Raw genomic sequence first — 18,972 nt, forward strand, 5'->3', positions numbered from 1 at the left:
ATTAACCGATGCGTTTTTGTGTTTGGATTTTGCCATTCCTCCAGACAGACTGTGCGCTGCCGACTTCTGTAACCGAGGAATGATGCGTATTATATTTGAGATTTGGTGTCATCAACCAAATGATCCTTCCCTTTCTTTAGAAGATGTGTCAACCCTCCTATTGACCACTATATCTCCATGTTTCCACTAGATTATTCAAAAATCGTTGGGACAAGAGAGAAAAGAAGGAAAGGGTATATTTTTCAAAAGTTTGTGTTTTAGAGGGGATTATTTTATTATATTTTTTGAAAAATGGTTTTTGTAAGAATGGCTGGCCATGGTAGGCTTATGTGTTTAGGTTTGTTCGATTAAACACTTATGAGGTTAAGCACATCTTTGTTATTAATGATTGTGCTTTGACAACTTGGATAGCTTTTCTTGAGCCCCTTGTTGAATTCAATTGATGGTACCATCATGGATTTATTCTGTTTTTTCCTTTTTTGATGGCTCTTACTTTTGCCTAAAACACCCATTTGTGGTGTCTTAGCGGGCTTTTGTTTTTATTCATTATTTTGTAACCCTAATTTTTGCCTAGGTCACCCTTTTGTGGGATTCCTAGCGGGTCTTTTGCTTTTATTTTGTAACCCTAACTTTTGCCTAGGTCACCCTTTTGTGGGATTCCTAGCGGGTCTTTTGCTCTTATTTTGTAACCTTAACTTTTGCCTAGGTCACCCTTTTGTGGGATTCCTAGCGGGTCTTTTGCTCTTTAGGATTTCTTTATCCATGATGGCACTTATTGAGGCCAAGAAAAGGTGCTCCAAGTTGACACACACACTTCCACATAAAAATGATGTGGGTTTATTATTATTAAGATGATTTTAACCTCATTCATGTTTATTCAAACAGGGTTAAAATAATGTGGTCTAGAATTTTATTGCAAGTGAGAAAAGAAGCAATAAAGAATTAATGAAGAATGATTTTATTATAATCGCAGCGGAAACATGTGCCCTATCGAGGCTCGGGGGTCGGGCTGTCCCCGAGGAGTGATCTCTAATAGTCACTGAGTCTACACATCCCTATTAGAAGGAAAAGGACACTTGATGACGACAACCGGCCTTGACGATTGTGAACCGGCCTTCCTAAAGATCTGGCTTAAAGAACGTCGAGAAGGATCTTGATTCCTCTTCGTTCTTTGATCTTTAACAGGGTTGTATCCTAACCCTTGTTTCCCTGGATTGTCCTTGATAATGGGTAGCTCTGGGATTCCTTGGGAGTCCTTGCCTAATCCTTGTCCTGGCAAGTATCCGTTCTTTATGAGCATATGAGCTACCTTCTTCATTTCTCGGGGAAACGTTTCAACATTGGCAATTTCCAATGCTTGGAAGGCGGTTTCCAAAGCTTCCTCTGCTGCCTCCACATAAGGTATGTTGGATGGCTTGCTGATGAGTATGTCATCTTCAGCTTGTACAGTCACCAGTTTGTCAGCCACTATGAACTTGACTTTCTGGTGGAGCGTAGAGGGTACAGCTTTCGCATCATGAATCCAAGGTCGGCCGAGGAGACAGCTGTATGCAGGAGTAATATCCATCACTTGGAATTCGACATTTAAAGACGGTGGGTCCAATTTGGATTGGAAGATTGACTTCTCCCACCACTTCTCTTTTAGAGCCGTCGAAAGCTCGAACGATCATGTTGCTCGGGCGCATTTGGACTCCCTTGATTGCCACTTGCTCGAGCGTTCTTTTTGGCATTACGTTCAAGGAAGATTCATTATCTACCAAGACTTTAGCGATGTGATACTCCTTGCACTTTATAGAGATGTGCAAGGGCTTGTTGTGGTTTGATCCCTCGGTGGGGATTTCTTCATCGATGAAGGTGAGGTGATCATTAGCCTTGATGTGACTAACAATCCCCTGAAACTCGTCTTGGGAGATAGTGTGCGACACGTATGCCTCGTTCAAGACTTTCAACAGAGCTTGCCGATGCGGTTCGGAGCATAGGATCAACGACAACAGCGTAATCTTTGCTGGCGTCCTATGAAGTTGATCCACGATGGAGTACTCGCTCTGTCGGATAAATTTTAACAGCTTGTCAGTCTCCTCCTCGGATTCTTTTTCCTCGGTTTTCTTTTCTTCTTTTTCTTTATTCTTGGGGGCTTTGTTATGAAGATCATCGGGAGTGTAGATCCTACCACTCCTAGTCATGCCCCCAAGTCCAGCGATGTTGGAGATATCGCTGTCGGCAGAAGAGTGGATGTCGTATATCCTCGGCACAGCCTTATTTGATTTGTAAGGGAAAGGCCTTGGAACTGTGATCCTTAATGGTGTCGGACCTTCCCCTTTATTCGTCTTGATTACCAACAACGGAGTTGATGTGCGCTCGCTTGGCGCGGTTGTTGGCTTACACTTGATAACGAACGGCGTGCGATCCATTTTTTGAACATACGCATCGACTAATCCTTTCTTTTTATTAATGTTTATTAATGGATTACTAGGAGAGATGTATGAATGACTCCTAGATCCCTCCATGATCTATATGCATGATATGAGATGATGGTGGTGAATATGCATGCATAGTGTTTATTCAACTAAGCATTATCATGTTTTCGGGATGTCCCTAAGATGATGCATGATATTGCTTGGTTTGGATAAATAACCCTTTTTTCCTTTTTTTGGGTATTTTGTTTTTTTGTATTTTATATTTTTTTTTTGGGTGAAAAGGGAAACTACCTACATGAATGTGATGAAGGTAGATGTTAACACCATGCAAGGGAAGATCCTTATTCCTATTTATTTTTATTTTAAAAGAATAGGAATGTTGTATGTTTAAAGAAATGCAATGTATGCTCAAACAATTTCACATAAACAATGCACAAACAATTCACTCATCCACGAACAGTCACGAGCGAATCACGAGGTAGGGGTATACTGCAGAAAAGTGCATATTCAAGGTGGATCTAACTGTTCTCACCGGTCTGAGGCCCCCAAGGTGCCCCCATTATAGGGACCCAATTCCTCTCATCGTAGGTCGATGGAAAGCTCCAACGCACCGTCGGACTCAAGTTCATGGTTATCACCTTGAGTGATGTTTTCCGACAACGGTCTACGGGCACCTATAGACCCATTCGACAACCGGCCGTACTAACATCCACTCCCTATGGTTAATCACTCATGCCCCCGGGTATAGAGGGAACTGTTGTGTGCAAAGGTTTGTGTGCAATTTATATTTCAAACAATTGCGGAATTTTAAACAAACAACAGTTATTTAAAGCCAAATATATAAAGCATGTTATCATACAAGCAAAGGGGTAATAAAGTAATTTTAACTATCATTTGTTAAAAATAATCTGTCACTAAATGGGACTGACTCTCGAAGCTTCCCCAGTGGAGTCGCCATCTGTCGCCACCGGCCCAAACGGGCCTTCGGCATTCGCGAAGACGGTCGAGCTCGCTTTTATTTTAGTTTTGAAAATGTATTGGATTATTAGAACGACTTGTTCTCAAACTAAGACCTTGTCGATCTTATCCAATTTATTTATTAAATGTCTCACCAATCCATATTAATCCCAAGCGGGACCCTCCATGGATTAGTGGTTTTCGCAAAAGGAGGGTTCGTGGAGTCGCCACCAATGTTTTACTCAAAACATTGGAAAAAGGGATAAGGCAATTGATTTTATAAATCAACTTTGGCCATTACAACCAGAGTTGGGTAAGGGAGTCGGTTACGCGTGGGGAAGGTGTTAGCACCCCACAACGCCCCTTTCGGGTTCCCTATGACAGATTATTTCTAAAATAACAGTGTAAAATTACTAAATTACCCCTATTTATTCTAAGCAATTATAAATTAACTATCTACATGATGACAGTTTAAATATGCACGCAGAAAGCAGTAAAAGGAAGGATTTAAGAAGAAACCTCTTGAAGCGTGCTTTTATATATTGAGTAAGACTGGGAGGCTTTTTGGCGTTCCCTCACTCTACAAGCTCGCTCGCTCCTTCCTAAAAACTTTTGACTATGGAAATCCGGAGGATTTCCCTTCGACTAGGTTCGAATATCCAAGCTAAGTGCTCGGAATTCCAGAACTTCGTCGGATCGACTCCCAGAGAGATTTCTAGGGCAGAACACTGCTCAAAAACCCCAGAATACTCAAGGAGGGAGTCAAAACTCAGTGTGAAAGTGTGGAATGACGTCCAATTAACGTCATATTTATAGGGAATAGGCGCAATACGGCCTACAGAAGCAATACGGCCGTATTGAAATTTTTGAACTTCAATACGGCCGTATTGAGTTCAATACGGCCGTATTGAAATTCAGAAATTTCAATACGGCCGTATTGAGTTCAATACGGCTGTATTGAAGCTTCAATACGGCCGTATTGATTTCAGTACGGCCGTATTGAAGTTTCAGAAACTTCAATACACCGTATTGAGTTCACTGCGGCCGTATTGAAGCTTCAATACGGCCGTATTAAGTTCAGTACGGCCGTATTGGGCTTCATTCCCTCCACTTCCTTATTTTGAGCTATTCTAAGACCTCTAGACCTACAGAGAACCCTCCTAGGGCCTTCCAGGAGTCCTTCTGGCTGATCTTCCTTCAGTCTTCGAGAGTCTTCAAGCTTTATTTCCGACCCGGACAATTTTAGGGGTCTACAGTGATATTCTAAAAAATTCATCAATAGACAATGCAGATGTAATAATGTTTTTGGCTCTATAGTCATATTGGGCTCTTTTCTTTTCATCATCACTCCACTCACTCCAATGTTTTTCTCTCTTCTCATCATCATCTTTTGTCATAGGGGTATGTGGTCCATTTTCTATTGCATCCCATACAACAATGTCAATTTCTTCAATGAAAATTCTCATCCTAATTTTCTAGTAGACATAGTTTTCATCATTGAAAACATGAGGTCTATGAATAGACACACCTTCACCATAGGGTAGGTTGTTATTGGCCATTTTTGAAATCTTGAATAACTCCCAAGAACCTTGCTCTAGATACCAATTGTTAAAGAATGGCACAATCCAAGAAGGGGGGTGAATTGGATTCTATGACACTTTAAAAATTTCAGAGTATTTAGGATCTTTATTTCAATTAAACTTTTCTAAAAAGAATTTTCAATGAAGTTTCTTAAAGACTTGTTATAGAAGAATGAATCCTATATGCTTTCTTGATTAACAAATAATGGTGTTCAAAGATGATGTCAATATGTAATGCTTTGATTTGTAGACCCCTAAAATTGTCCGGGTCGGAAATAAGACTCAAAGACTCTCGAAGACCGAAGGAAAGTCAGCCGGAAGGACTCCTGGAAGACCCTAGGATGATTCTTTGTAGGTCTAAAAGTCTTAGAGTAGCTTAGAATAAGGGTGTGCGAGGATTGGAGCTCAATACACCCTCCTAGAGGTTCAGTACGGCCGTACTGAGCCATTTGAACTACAATACGGCCGTAGTGAAATCAATACGGCCGTACTGAAGTTTTTGAACTTCAGTACGGCCGTACCAAATTCAATACGGCCGTACTGTAGTTCAAAAACTCAGTACGGGCCGTATTGACCCCCTAGGCCGTACTGCGCCTAAATCCTATAAATAGGACGTCATTGGCACGTCCTTCCACACTTTTGGAGCATTCCTCCACCCTCTGGCTGAGTATTCTTGGGTTTTTGAGCTATTCTTTGCCCTAGAAATCTCTCCGGGAGCCGATCCGACTAAGTTCTTGAGTTCACGAGCCATTAGCTTGAGACTCGAACAAGTCGAAGGGAAATCTCTTTGATTTCCATAGTAAACATTATTTTTAGGGAAAGGAGCGAGCGAACGTGTAGTGGGAAGGAGCGCCAAAAAGCCCCCTAGATTCCTTTTTGAATATATAAAAGCACGCTTCGAAGGTTTCTTTCCAAATCCTTTCTTTTACCGCTTTTTTGATTGTTGCATTGCACGTTTAAAGCTTTCATCATGTAGATAGTTTACTTATAATCGTTCCAATAAATAGGGGTAGTTTAGTAATTTTACGCTATTATTTATGAAATAATCCGTCATAGGGAACCCAAAAGGGGCGTTGTGGGGTGCTAACACCTTCCCCGCACGTAATCGACTCCCTTACCCAACTCTTGTTGTAATGGCCAAAGTTGATTTGCGAAAATCAATTGCCTTATGTCTTTTTCCAATGTTTTGAGTAAAACATTGGTGGCGACTCCAAGAACCCCTTTTTGCGAAAACCACTAATCCATGGAGGGTCCCGTTTGGGATTAACATGGATTGCTGAGAATCATTTAACAAAATTGTTAGTTCGATGAGGTCTCAGTTTGAGAATAAGTCGTTCTAACAATCCATCATTTTTCAAAACTAAAAAGAGTCTGACCATCGTCGCGAATGCCAATGTCCGTTTCGGCGGGTGGCGACAGATGGCGACTCTGCTGGGGAAGCCTCGAGAGTCAGTCCCATTTAGTGATGGATTATTTCTAAAATGATAATTTAAAATTACTTCATTACCCCTCGCTTGTATGATAATATGTTTTACCTAATTGGCTTTAATAACTGTTGGATGTTTAAATTTTCGCAATTGTTTGAAATATAAACTGCACACGAACCTTTGCACACAACAGTTCCCTCTATACCCGGGGGCATGAGTGGAAAGCCATAGGGAGTGGATGCTAGTACGGCCGGTTGTCGAATGGGTCTATAGGTGCCCGTAGACCGTTGTCGGAAAGTATCACTCAAGGTGAAAACCATGAACTCAAGTCCGACAGTGCGTTGGAGCTTTCCATCGACTTACGACGAGAGGGATTGGGTCCCTATAATGGGGGCACCTTGGGGGCCTTAGACCGGTGAGAACAGTTAGAACCTCCTTGAATATGCACTTGTCTGCAGGATACCCCTACCTCGTGATTCGCTCGTGACTGTTCGTGGATGAGTGAATTGTTTGTATATAGGTCTATGTGACATTGTTTGTGCATTAATAATAAACCTCGTGATAAGGTCTAAGAATAACCCCCATGCATGAAAAATGTCATGACATGAGAGGAAAGACCATGTGTGAAAATATAATAAAAGTGAGTAGCATGTGCATCATTACCAATAAGACATCATGCATCCTCACAACCATTCATTTTAGGCTCACCAATACCCCTTGACATGAGTGAAAGAGACCCACGACTATTGAGATTCTCCGTTAGGGAGAGATCATAAGTCAAGGAGGGTGGTAAACCTCCGTCTTAAAAAGGTAGCACCTTAAAGATGGAAGGTTACCAAGCTCATGTCAAGAGTGTATTCATTCCATAAATAAACTAATTAGATTAAGCATTCATTTTAGAAAGTGGCTGGTCATCTCTCTGTCCTCACGCGCGCGCAGAAACTCAAGAAGATGGACGCGTTGGAGGAACAAAATAGGAAGCTTACAACCGAGCTCTCACAGCTCAAGGAGCAAATGGCGCAAATGATGGAACTCATGCGTCACCAAAACATACACGGGGCTCAACACAGTGACCATGAATCCCATCATGAGGAGGAGCAAGAGCAAGAGCCTCCGCAAGCTGTACCCCCTGGGGCGGGGATTACAATTAGAGAGCCCGAGATTTCAAAGGAACAATTCCACGCTCTCGAGGACCGGTTGAGGGCTATGGAGGGGCATGATTTTGATATCAAAGATGCCGTCGACATGTGCTTAGTGAGGGACATCCAATTCCCTCCCAAATTTAAAGTGCCCGATCTCCCAAAGTATGTGGGATCGACTTGCCCCAAAAGTCATCTCACCATGTATTGCCGAAAGATGGCTGCATATGCCACTAATGAAAAGCTCTTAATCCATTGCTTCCAAGAGAGCTTGGCTGACACCGCACTCAACTGGTATATGCAGCTGGATGGGAATCAGGTGCTTACATGGAAGCAGTTGGCCGACGCATTTCTCAAGCGCTACAAGTATAACATCGACCTAACACCCGATAGGTCCGATCTTCAAGCCTTGAGTAAGAAAAGTGATGAATCCTTTAAGGCGTACGCCCAACGATGGAGGGAGTTGGTGGCACAAATAGAGCCCCCGCTGTCGGATAAGGAGACGGTGTCCCTGTTTATAAACTCGTTGACCGGTCCCTATTATGACAAGATGATAGGGAACACGACAACGCTCTTCTCGGACATCATCACCATTGGAGAAAGAGTGGAACAAGGGCTGAAAAGTGGGAAGCTAGCTAAGCCTTCCCAATCATTTGAAGCTAAGAAGACCTTTGGGAAGAAGAAGGAGGGAGGAGTCAACGCCATAACTATTTCTTCATCTTCCTCCGCTTCGAAGTCGGGAAAGTCGCAATACAACCCTGTGAAGAAGTTTGATAAACTTCCGACCACATATAGCGACCTCCTACCGAAGCTAGTGCAAGCTCATCTTCTAGCTTACATTCCACCAAGGAAAATTGATCCACCTTACCCCGATTGGTACAATCCGCAAGACAAATGTCTATACCATTCGGGGGCACCGGGGCATTCAACGGAGAACTGTAGAGCTCTCAAATATAAGGTCCAAGACCTTATTGATGCCGGGTGGATCACTTTTGATTCGACAGCGCCCGACGTGAGCAAGAATCCTCTGCCGAAGCAGGAGTAGAGAGAAGAGCAAGCCACGATAGGGCCCCTCCACATTTTTCTTTTCTTTCTGGGACTCATGATCAGTACCCGAGATCATGAGATCTTTTTCATGTAAATAAGGGTTTTTTTTGTACAGTTTTTCATACATATCAATAAAGAGGCATTTTTCACACATCATTCTCTCATTTATTCTTTTCTCTCTTTCTCTCATTAACATTAATAATTCTAAACCAAAAACAGAACCGATAAAACAATTATGTCTGTGATTGTTCGCTCCGACCGGGATCCGAAAGTTGAGGATGAATGGGTTGAGTTGGACAGTGATGAGGAGACCATCTCTCCGGATCTGCAAAGACTGCTAGATCAAGAAGCTCGTCTACTCCAACCGTACCAAGAGAAATTGGAGACCGTGAATTTGGGGCAGGGCCAAGAGATAAAAGAGGTCAACATTGGGACCCATATCAATGATGAAATAAGGGCGCAATTGATCCAATTGTTAAGGGAATATAAGGACGTATTTGCATGGTCGTATCATGATATGCCCGGTTTGGACTCTAACATCGTCGAGCACAAGTTACCGTTGAAAGAAGGGTTTCGACTCGTCAAACAAAAGCTCCGACGAATCAAGCCCGAGTGGTCTTTAAAGATCAAGGAGGAGGTAGAAAAGCAATTAGATGCGGGATTCTTGGTTGTATCTCAGTATCCCGAATGGCTGGCTAACATCGTGCCAGTCATTAAAAAGAATGGAAAGGTTAGAGTTTGTGTTGACTACAGGGATCTGAATCGTGCTAGTCCAAAGGACGATTTTCCCTTACCTCACATCGATACACTGGTGGATCATACAGCCACGAACACACTTTATTCCTTTATGGATGGGTACTCTGGGTACAACCAAATCAAGATGAATGAGGAAGACCGCGAGAAAACTTCCTTCATTACACCCTGGGGCACTTTCTGCTACAGGGTGATGCCTTTTGGACTCAAAAATGCGGGTGCCACCTACCAACGAGTGATGGTGATGTTATTCCACGACATGATCCACAAAGAAATCGAAGTATACGTGGACGACATGATCATAAAGTCGAAGGACGAAATGGACCATATCTAATATTTGAGAAAATTATTCAACCGGCTTCGCAAGTATCAGCTTAAGCTAAATCCGGCTAAGTGTACTTTCGGAGTTCGGTCGGGTAAGCTTCTCGGGTTCATCGTCAGTAAAAAAGGCATAGAGGTGGACCCCGATAAAGTGAAGGCAATAATGGAAATGCCTCCTCCTAAAACCGAGAAAGAGATAAGAGGATTCCTCGACAGGGTGAACTATGTCGCAAGGTTCATCGCACAGTTGACTGACACGTGCAAACCAATATTCAGGCTGTTGCGCAAGAATCATTTCGAATCTTGGGATGAGGATTGTCAACAAGCTTTTGATAAGATCAAACAGTGCTTGGCCAATCCACCAGTATTGGTGCCACCTGCCGAGGGAAGACCATTAATCCTCTACTTAACCGTGCTTGATGAGTCCATGGGAGGTGTGCTAGGACAACAAGACGAAACGGGAAAGAAAGAACGAGCCATCTACTACTTGAGCAAGAAATTTCTCGACTATGAGACCCGCTACACGCCGTTAGAAAAGACGTGCTGTGCGTTAGCATGGGCAACACAACGGCTCAGGCAGTATATGATTAGGCATACTACTTGGTTGGTTTCCAAAATGGATCCAATTAAGTACGTGTTCGAAAAACCAATAATCACTGGGAAGATTGCCCGATGGCAAGTACAGTTATCAGAATTTGACATCATACATGTCACACAAAAGGCCATCAAGGGCAGTACCCTAGCTGATTACCTAGCACACGGGCCGACCAACGACTACCAATCCCTTTAGGATAATTTCCCCGATGAGGATATAATGAATCTACAACATGAAGAGCCTAAAGATGATGCGTGGACCATGTATTTTGATGGAGCCTCCAACATGCTTGGACGAGGGATTGGCACAATGCTAATCTCTCCACAAGGAAAATACATTCCCGTAACGGCAAGACTCAACTTCGATTGTACAAACAACATGGCTGAATACGAGGCTTGCGCGTTGGGAATCCAAGCAGCCATCAACAATGGTATCCTAAAACTCAAAGTGTTTGGTGATTCGGCCCTAGTCATCTATCAACTACGAGGTGATGGGGAAGTCTGAAATCCTAAACTGATACCATATGTTGAACACATCAAAGATTTGACACATTTCTTCCAAAGTGTCTTCTTTGAATACATTCCAAGGGAGGAGAATCAGTTTGCCGATGCTCTTGCTACGCTCTCGTCGATGTTCGCCTTGGATAGTGAGCATGAAATGCCCATCATCAATATCCGGCGGCACGATAAGCAAGCGTTCTGCCTTCTGATAGATAAAGTTGTCGATGATCGTCCATGGTTCCATGACATCAAGCAATATTTAACAAAAGAGGAATATCCTGATGCGGCCAACGATAATGACAAGAAGCATATCCGAAGAAGGGCCAGGGGATTTCTGCTAGTCGGTGAAACCCTCTACAAGAAAAATTATGACTCGGTCTTGTTGAGATGTATAGACCAAGTCGAAGCTCAAAATATGATCAAAGAAGTACATGAGGGGGTTTTCGATACCCATATCCCCGGGCCTGCAATGGCTAAAAAGATCCTCAAGGCGGGATACTATTGGTCGACCATGGAAAGGGATTGTTACCAGTACGTGCGAAAATGCCATAAGTGTCAAGCATACGCCGACAACATTCATATCCCACCGACTCCACTCAATCTATTGGCTTCACCTTGGCCATTCGCAATGTGGGGCATGGATGTTATTGAACCCATTGAGCCGAAAGCATCCAATGGACATAGATTCATCCTTGTGGCCATTGACTACTTCACCAAATGGGTAGAAGCGGCATCGTATGCTCATGTGACCCGAAAGGTGGTAACATCCTTCATCAAGAAGAACATTATATGCAGATACGGTATTCCCGATAAAATCATCACTGATAATGGATCTAATTTGAATAACAAAATGGTGGAAGAACTGTGCCAAGAATTCAAGATCCAACACCACAACTCTTCCCCATATCGGCCAAAGATGAATGGGGCAGTCGAGGCAGCCAATAAAAACATTAAGAAAATAGTGCAAAAGATGGTTGTCTCATTTAAAGACTGGCATGAGATGTTACCCTTCGCTCTTCAAGGTTATAGGACTTCAATACGCACATCTACAGGAGCTACTCCATTCTCCCTTGTCTATGGGATGGAGGCAGTTCTACCTGTCGAAGTCGAGATACCTTCTCTAAGGGTAATCATGGAAGCAAAACTTTCCGAGGCAGAATGGGTTCAAAGCCGATACGACCAGTTGAATCTTATCGAAGAGAAACGGTTGAACGCCATATGCCATGGTCAAGCCTATCAGAGGAAGATCAAAAAGGCTTTTGACAAAAAGTCCACCCTCGAGTCTACCATGAGGGAGAGCTGGTAATGAAGAAGTTGCTACCAGCTCAAAAGGACAAAATCGGAAAGTGGGCCCCGAATTACGAAGGACCATACGTGGTGAAGCGAGCCTTCTCAGGAGGAGCATTGATCCTCACGGACATGGATGGGGAAGAACTTCGATACCCAGTGAACACTGATGTGGTAAAGAAGTACTATGCTTGAAGACGTTGCTTGCATAGGCCCGCTAGGATGAAAACCCGAAAAGGGCGTCCTAGGCAAAAGTTAGGGCAAAATAAAAAGCCCGCCAGTACAAGGGTACTAGGCAAAACAAAGGCGAATTTATCCCCGCTAGGATACGTCCTAGGCAAAAATTAGGGGCAAAAGAATAAGACACAAAAACAAAGCAAGCAACGATCACTTGAACCGAAAACCGAAAGGCGGTTCAAGTGATCATCTTCTAGAAGCAAGCGTCTTGCAGTGTCTACACTCCTGGCTCAGGCATCTCACCCGAAGCAATTAGGGGAACGTAAGAGCAACAATTATAGATATAATTGTTAAGCCTAATGTATATAGCCTACCCTGGCCAGCCATTCTTCAGAAATTCCTTTTGTATATCTTTCTGTAAAAACATTTGTGAATATCAATAAAATATCTATTCATTTCTCTTCTCTTGACCATGTGATTATGCCTCTAAATTGGTGTTTCTTAAAAATTGTACGAAATTCCTTTAATAATCGGTCAATAAAGAAAGTTGGAGGGGTTCCTATAAAATTCGTAATCTCCTGCGTAAGAGGCTCACAGAAATCCCCCCTCACGTCGACGACAGAAATTCCTCCAAGAAGAGGAGGACAGGGAGAGCCATTCATTTTTCTAAAAACATTAACAAAATGATTAAACTTGCATTTTGCGCATCACACACACATTAGTTGCACATTCAAAGACCTTATCATGAGGCAGTCGCATAAAATAGAAAAAATAGGAAAAATTTCTTGTGTATGACAGCAGCCAACAGAAAAGCCGAAAAATCGACAAAAAAGGCAAAAAAATTCAGAAAATCCAACAATCGTACAGAATAACTGAGCCTGGAGAGGCTTGCCGAAATAAATCTCCCCAGAGACATCTCATCTTGCACTCCTGGGCCGAATTCCCAGTGAAAGCTATCAGAGCAAGATCAACAAGATTCCCCAATGGAAGCATGATCATCCAAACAAAATATCCAAGTCAACGGACTTAGACTTCCTCAGTGGAAGATAGCTTTCCAACTCGAGCGACGAGTGAAGCTAAGCCTGAAGAGGCTTTCTAAATAATACTCTGGGATACATAAGATCCTCAATCCCCATTCGCCTACTCAGAGGCACTCCTTCAAAAAGAGAAAATCCGAAAAGATCAATAACCATTCCCCAAGCGGAATTCGGTATTCAGCCAAACACCGAACGTCAAGATAATCCGCCTAACAGAAGAGGCCAATCAAGATCAATACGACAGAATCCCCCAGCGGATAACAGCCTACGCAGAGGCAACAAAACCAGAAAATCAAAAAAAGTCACCCGAATAAGGATAACCGGGATACTCCACCAACGTCGAAAGGACGTCAGCCAATCATAAGGCATCGCTCACCTTAGAAAGAGCATCTTTGTGTCTGCATCCCCAAGGAATCAGAATTTCCCCAGTGGGCACCAACTACGCAATGGAAAGTTGGGACACAAGAACCTATGAGTAACTGCACATCCCCTAGACGGATCCCTGCGTTATCCAGCCCTCAGCGGCACCAAAATCAAAAACAATCGTCGAAGCAGCATCGTGGACTGTGGAGACAAAATCATCACAAATCCCTGGAGAGGGCAAACTCACGCTACCAAAGTGACCAGAAGCACGGAGGTATGCATCACTGGAGAGGGCAAACTCACGCTGCCAACGTCGTCAGAAACACGGAGGCATGCAGACCCTGGAGAGGGCAAACTCACGCTACCGAGGTCGTCAGAAACACCGAGGTATGCACGAGCCTGGAGAGGCGACGACTAATACTCAGCTACCGACGTCGTCAGAAACATGGAGGTATGCAGCTGCCAACGTCGTCAGAAACACGGAGGCATGCAGACCCTGGAGAGGGCAAATCACGCTACCGAGGTCGTCAGAAACACCGAGGTATGCACGAGCCTGGAGACGCGACGACTAATACTCAGCTACTGACGTCGTCAGAAACACGGAGGTATGTAGCTGCCAACGTCGTCAGAAGCATGGAGGCATGCAGACCCTGGAGAGGGCAAACTCACGCTACCGAGGTTGTCAGAAACACCGAGGTATGCACGAGGCTGGAGAGGCGACGACTAATACTCAGCTACCGACGTCGTCAGAAACACGGAGGTATGCAGCTGCCAACGTCGTCAGAAACACGGAGGCATGCAGACCCTGGAGAGGGCAAACTCACGCTACCGAGGTCGTCAGAAACACCGAGGTATGCACGAGCCTGGAGAGGCGACGACTAATACTCAGCTACCGACATCGTCAGAAACACGGAGGTATGCAGCTGCCAACGTCGTCAGAAACACGGAGGCATGCAGACCCTAGAGAGGGCAAACTCACGCTACCGAGGTCGTCAGAAACACCGAGGTATGCACGAGCCTGGAGAGGCGACGACTAATACTCAGCTACCGACGTTGTCAGAAACACGGAGGTATGCAGCTGCCAACGTCGTCAGAAACACGGAGGCATGCAGACCCTGGAGAGGGAAAACTCACGCTACCGAGGTCGTCAGAAACACCGAGGTATGCACGAGCCTGGAGAGGCGACGACTAATACTCAGCTACCGACGTCGTCAGAAACACGGAGGTATGCAGCTGCCAACGTCGTCAGAAACACGGAGGCATGCAGACCCTAGAGAGGGCAAACTCACGCTACCGAGGTTGTCAGAAACACCGAGGTATGCACGAGCCTGGAGAGGCGACGACTAATACTCAGCTACCGACGTCGTCAGAAACACGGAGGTTTGCAGCTGCCAACGTCGTCAGAAACACGGAGGCATGCAGACCCTGGAGAGGGCAAACTCACGCTACCGAGGTTGTCAGAAACACCGAGGTATGCACGAGCCTGGAGAGGCGACGACTAATACTCACCCTGGAGAGGCTACTCAACAATTTTCCCACCTGAAGACACTACAAGTCGGAAGGATGGCCTACACCCCGGACAATTGGGTCAACTCCTTTACTTGTCAACCGGTACACCAAAAAAGCCGTTCGACTAAGTAAAGGGGGGGCAGCTGTAGACCCCTAAAATTGTCCGGGTCGAAAATAAGACTCAAAGACTCTCGAAGACAGAAGGAAAGTCAGCCGGAAGGACTCCTGGAAGACCCTAGGATGATTCTTTGTAGGTCTAGAAGTCTTAGAGTAGCTTAGAATAAGGGTGTGCGAGGATTGGAGCTCAATACACCCTCCTAGAGGTTCAGTACGGCCGTACTGAGCCATTTGAACTACAATACGTCCGTAGTGAAATCAATACGGCCGTACTGAAGTTTTTGAACTTCAGTACGGCCGTACCAAATTCAATACGGCCGTACTGTAGTTCAAAAACTCAGTACGGGCCGTATTGACCCCCTAGGCCGTACTGCGCCTCAATCCTATAAATAGGTCGTCATTGGCACGTCCTTCCACACTTTTGGAGCATTCCTCCACCCTCTGGCTGAGTATTCTTGGGTTTTTGAGCTATTCTTTGCCCTAGAAATCTCTCCGGGAGCCGATCCGACTAAGTTCTTGAGTTCACGAGCCATTAGCTTGAGACTCGAACAAGTCGAAGGGAAATCTCTTTGATTTCCATAGTAAACATTATTTTTAGGGAAAGGAGCGAGCGAACGTGTAGTGGGAAGGAGCGCCAAAAAGCCTCCTAGATTCCTTTTTGAATATATAAAAGCACGCTTCGAAGGTTTCTTTCCAAATCCTTTCTTTTACCGCTTTTTTGATTGTTGCATTGCACGTTTAAAGCTTTCATCATGTAGATAGTTTACTTATAATCGTTCCAATAAATAGGGGTAGTTTAGTAATTTTACGCCATTATTTATGAAATAATCCGTCATAGGGAACCCAAAAGGGGCGTTGTGGGGTGCTAACACCTTCCCCGCACGTAATCGACTCCCTTACCCAACTCTGGTTGTAATGGCCAAAGTTGATTTGCGAAAATCAATTGCCTTATGTCTTTTTCCAATGTTTTGAGTAAAACATTGGTGGCGACTCCAAGAACCCCTTTTTGCGAAAACCACTAATCCATGGAGGGTCCCGTTTGGGATTAACATGGATTGGTGAGAATCATTTAACAAAATTGTTAGTTCGATGAGGTCTCAGTTTGAGAATAATTCGTTCTAACAATCCATCATTTTTCAAAACTAAAAAGAGTCCGACCATCGTCGCGAATGCCAATGTCCGTTTCGGCGGGTGGCGACATGATTCAGTTCAGACCAATGTTATTCATGCACACATATTAACCAAGAACAATCTTCTTTAATGCTCAATCAAGAAATTACACAAAATAAAAGATAAGGGTAGGAAGAAGATTGCACAGGTCTTTTATCCTGGTTCAGCCACTCCACATGTGACCGACATCCAGTCCTCAATCAGAACCTGATCAAGATTTGTTCCACTATCTTAATGAAGAAGGTTTACAAGCATACCACACATGCATATAGTCCTACATTCAAGATAACCACTTTCTTGACCCCAAGAAAGCACCCATTGTAGAAACCCACTACAAGAATTCTTTACCACTTGAGAAACCCTCTCAAGATTTTACAAGTATTCATAAAGAATTAAGGAATGAATTCACCTGGAATTCAGAAGCAAATCTTAATCTCTTCACTCTCAAGAATGTGATGATGATGATCCTTTCAAAGTTTTTCACAAACGTTTTTCTTCTTGGATTCACAAAGAAAACTCTCCAAGATTGTCACAAAGACTTCACAAAAACGCTTTTCTAATTTTGATTCTCGATTCTAACTCTGTTATGAAGTTTCTAAAAGTTCAAACTATTTATACAAGTTTCAGAACCAGATAATTGATTATTTTAAAGAATAATCGATTATTTTGTTCTTCAGGTTTTCTGGAAACCAACCAAGAACAATATAATCGATTATTTTGCTGGATAATCGATTATTCCAGAGAGTCATTTCTGGGATAATCGATTATTTCACAAATAATCGATTATTGCAGCAAGGCATCCCATTTTGCCTGTTGCTGGGATAATCGATTATATTTAATGATAATCGATTATTTTGAGTTAGTTTTCAAAACTTTGTTTTAAGTCTAAAAATAACTTCTTAATCCTTTTAACTCATCATCATACACTCCCTAATCAGTTTAGATATAGATTTAGCTTATGCACATAGCACACACAACAAATAAATATATATATCACTATCTCAAACCTTAGAAGGTTGGCTTTTCTGGCTGACCGTTGGCCATGCATTCTTAACAAGTGATATCAAGCCCACGAAACAACGAAACCAGAGATAGAGCATATAGAGTCAAATTTACCTCAATGTATTCGTCTCTGTAAACTAAGGAGTTCCAAATATGTACATCTTAGGAACAAACCTTAGTGAGTGTACCAACTTATGTATCTATCCATGAGAGTAAACAAACACTCAATCGTTGTAAAGATTAAGGTTGTATACCTTAGTGAGTGTACAAAAATATGTATCCTCTCTATGAGAGTAACCCATACACTCAAACCAAACCTGTCTAGCTAATATTATAAAGCCTGAAGAGGCTAGGGAAAGAATACTTGTAAAGCCTGGAGAGGCTTGTCAAAGAATACTAGCGTTGATGAGTGAAGTCAATGGGCCAGGAGTTGGTCGAGAATACTCACTGAGAGCCAGAAGTGGCTGAACAAAGAATACTAGCGCTAGTGAGTGTCGCCACCCGCCGAAACGGACCTTGGCATTCGCGACGATGGTCATGACTCGTTTTAAATTTTGAAAAATGATGGATTGTTAGAACGACTTATTTTCAAACTGAGACCTTGTCGAACTAACAATTTTATTAAAATGGTTCACCAATCCATGTTAACCCCAAGCGGGACCCTCCATGGATTAGTGGTTTTCGCAAAAGGTAGGGTTCTTGGAGTCGCCACCAATATTTTACTCAAAACATTGGAAAAAGATTTAAGGCAATTGATTTTATAAATCAACTTTGGCCATTACAACCAGAGTTGGGTAAGGGAGTCGGTTACGTGCGGGGAAGGTGTTAGCACCCCCACAACGCCCCATTAGGGTTCCCTATGACGGATTATTTATTAAATAATAGCGTAAAATTACTAAATTACCCCTATTTATTATAAACGATTATATATTAAATATCTACATGATGACGAATTTAAATATGCAACAATCAGAAAGCGGTAAAAGAAGGGATTTTTAGAGAAGAAACCTCTTGAAGCGTGCTTTTTTTATATATCAATGAAGTTTAGGAGGCTTTTTGGCGCTCCCTCCCTCTACAAGCTCGCTCGCTCCTTCCTAAAAAATAATTTTTACTATGGAAATCCAAAAGATTTCCCTTCGACTAAGTTCGAGACTCAACCAAATGGCTCGTGACTCAAGAACTTCGTCGGATCAACTCCCAGAGAGATTTCTAGGGCAGAACACTGCTCAAAAACTCCAGAATACTCAAGGAAGGAGTCAAAACTGTCTGTGAAAGTGTGGAATGACGTCCAAATGACGTCCTATTTATAGGGATGAGGCGCAGTACGGCCCCTGGGTTCAATACGGCCCGTATTGAGTTTTTGTACTTCAATACGGTCGTATTGAATTCAGTACGGCCGTATTGAAATACAGAAACTTCAATACGGCCGTATTGGTTTCAGTACGGCCGTATTGTAGTACAAAATGTGCAGTACGGCCGTACTGAACTCCAAGGAGGCCGTATTGAGCTCCAAACCTCCCACTTCCTTATTTTTAGGTACTCTAAGACCTCTAAACCTACAGATAGCCATCCTA

The sequence above is a fragment of the Cajanus cajan genome, chromosome 3, assembly GCF_000230855.2.
Source record: "Cajanus cajan strain Asha chromosome 3, NIPB_CcT2T_4, whole genome shotgun sequence".
Lineage (NCBI taxonomy): Eukaryota > Viridiplantae > Streptophyta > Magnoliopsida > Fabales > Fabaceae > Cajanus > Cajanus cajan.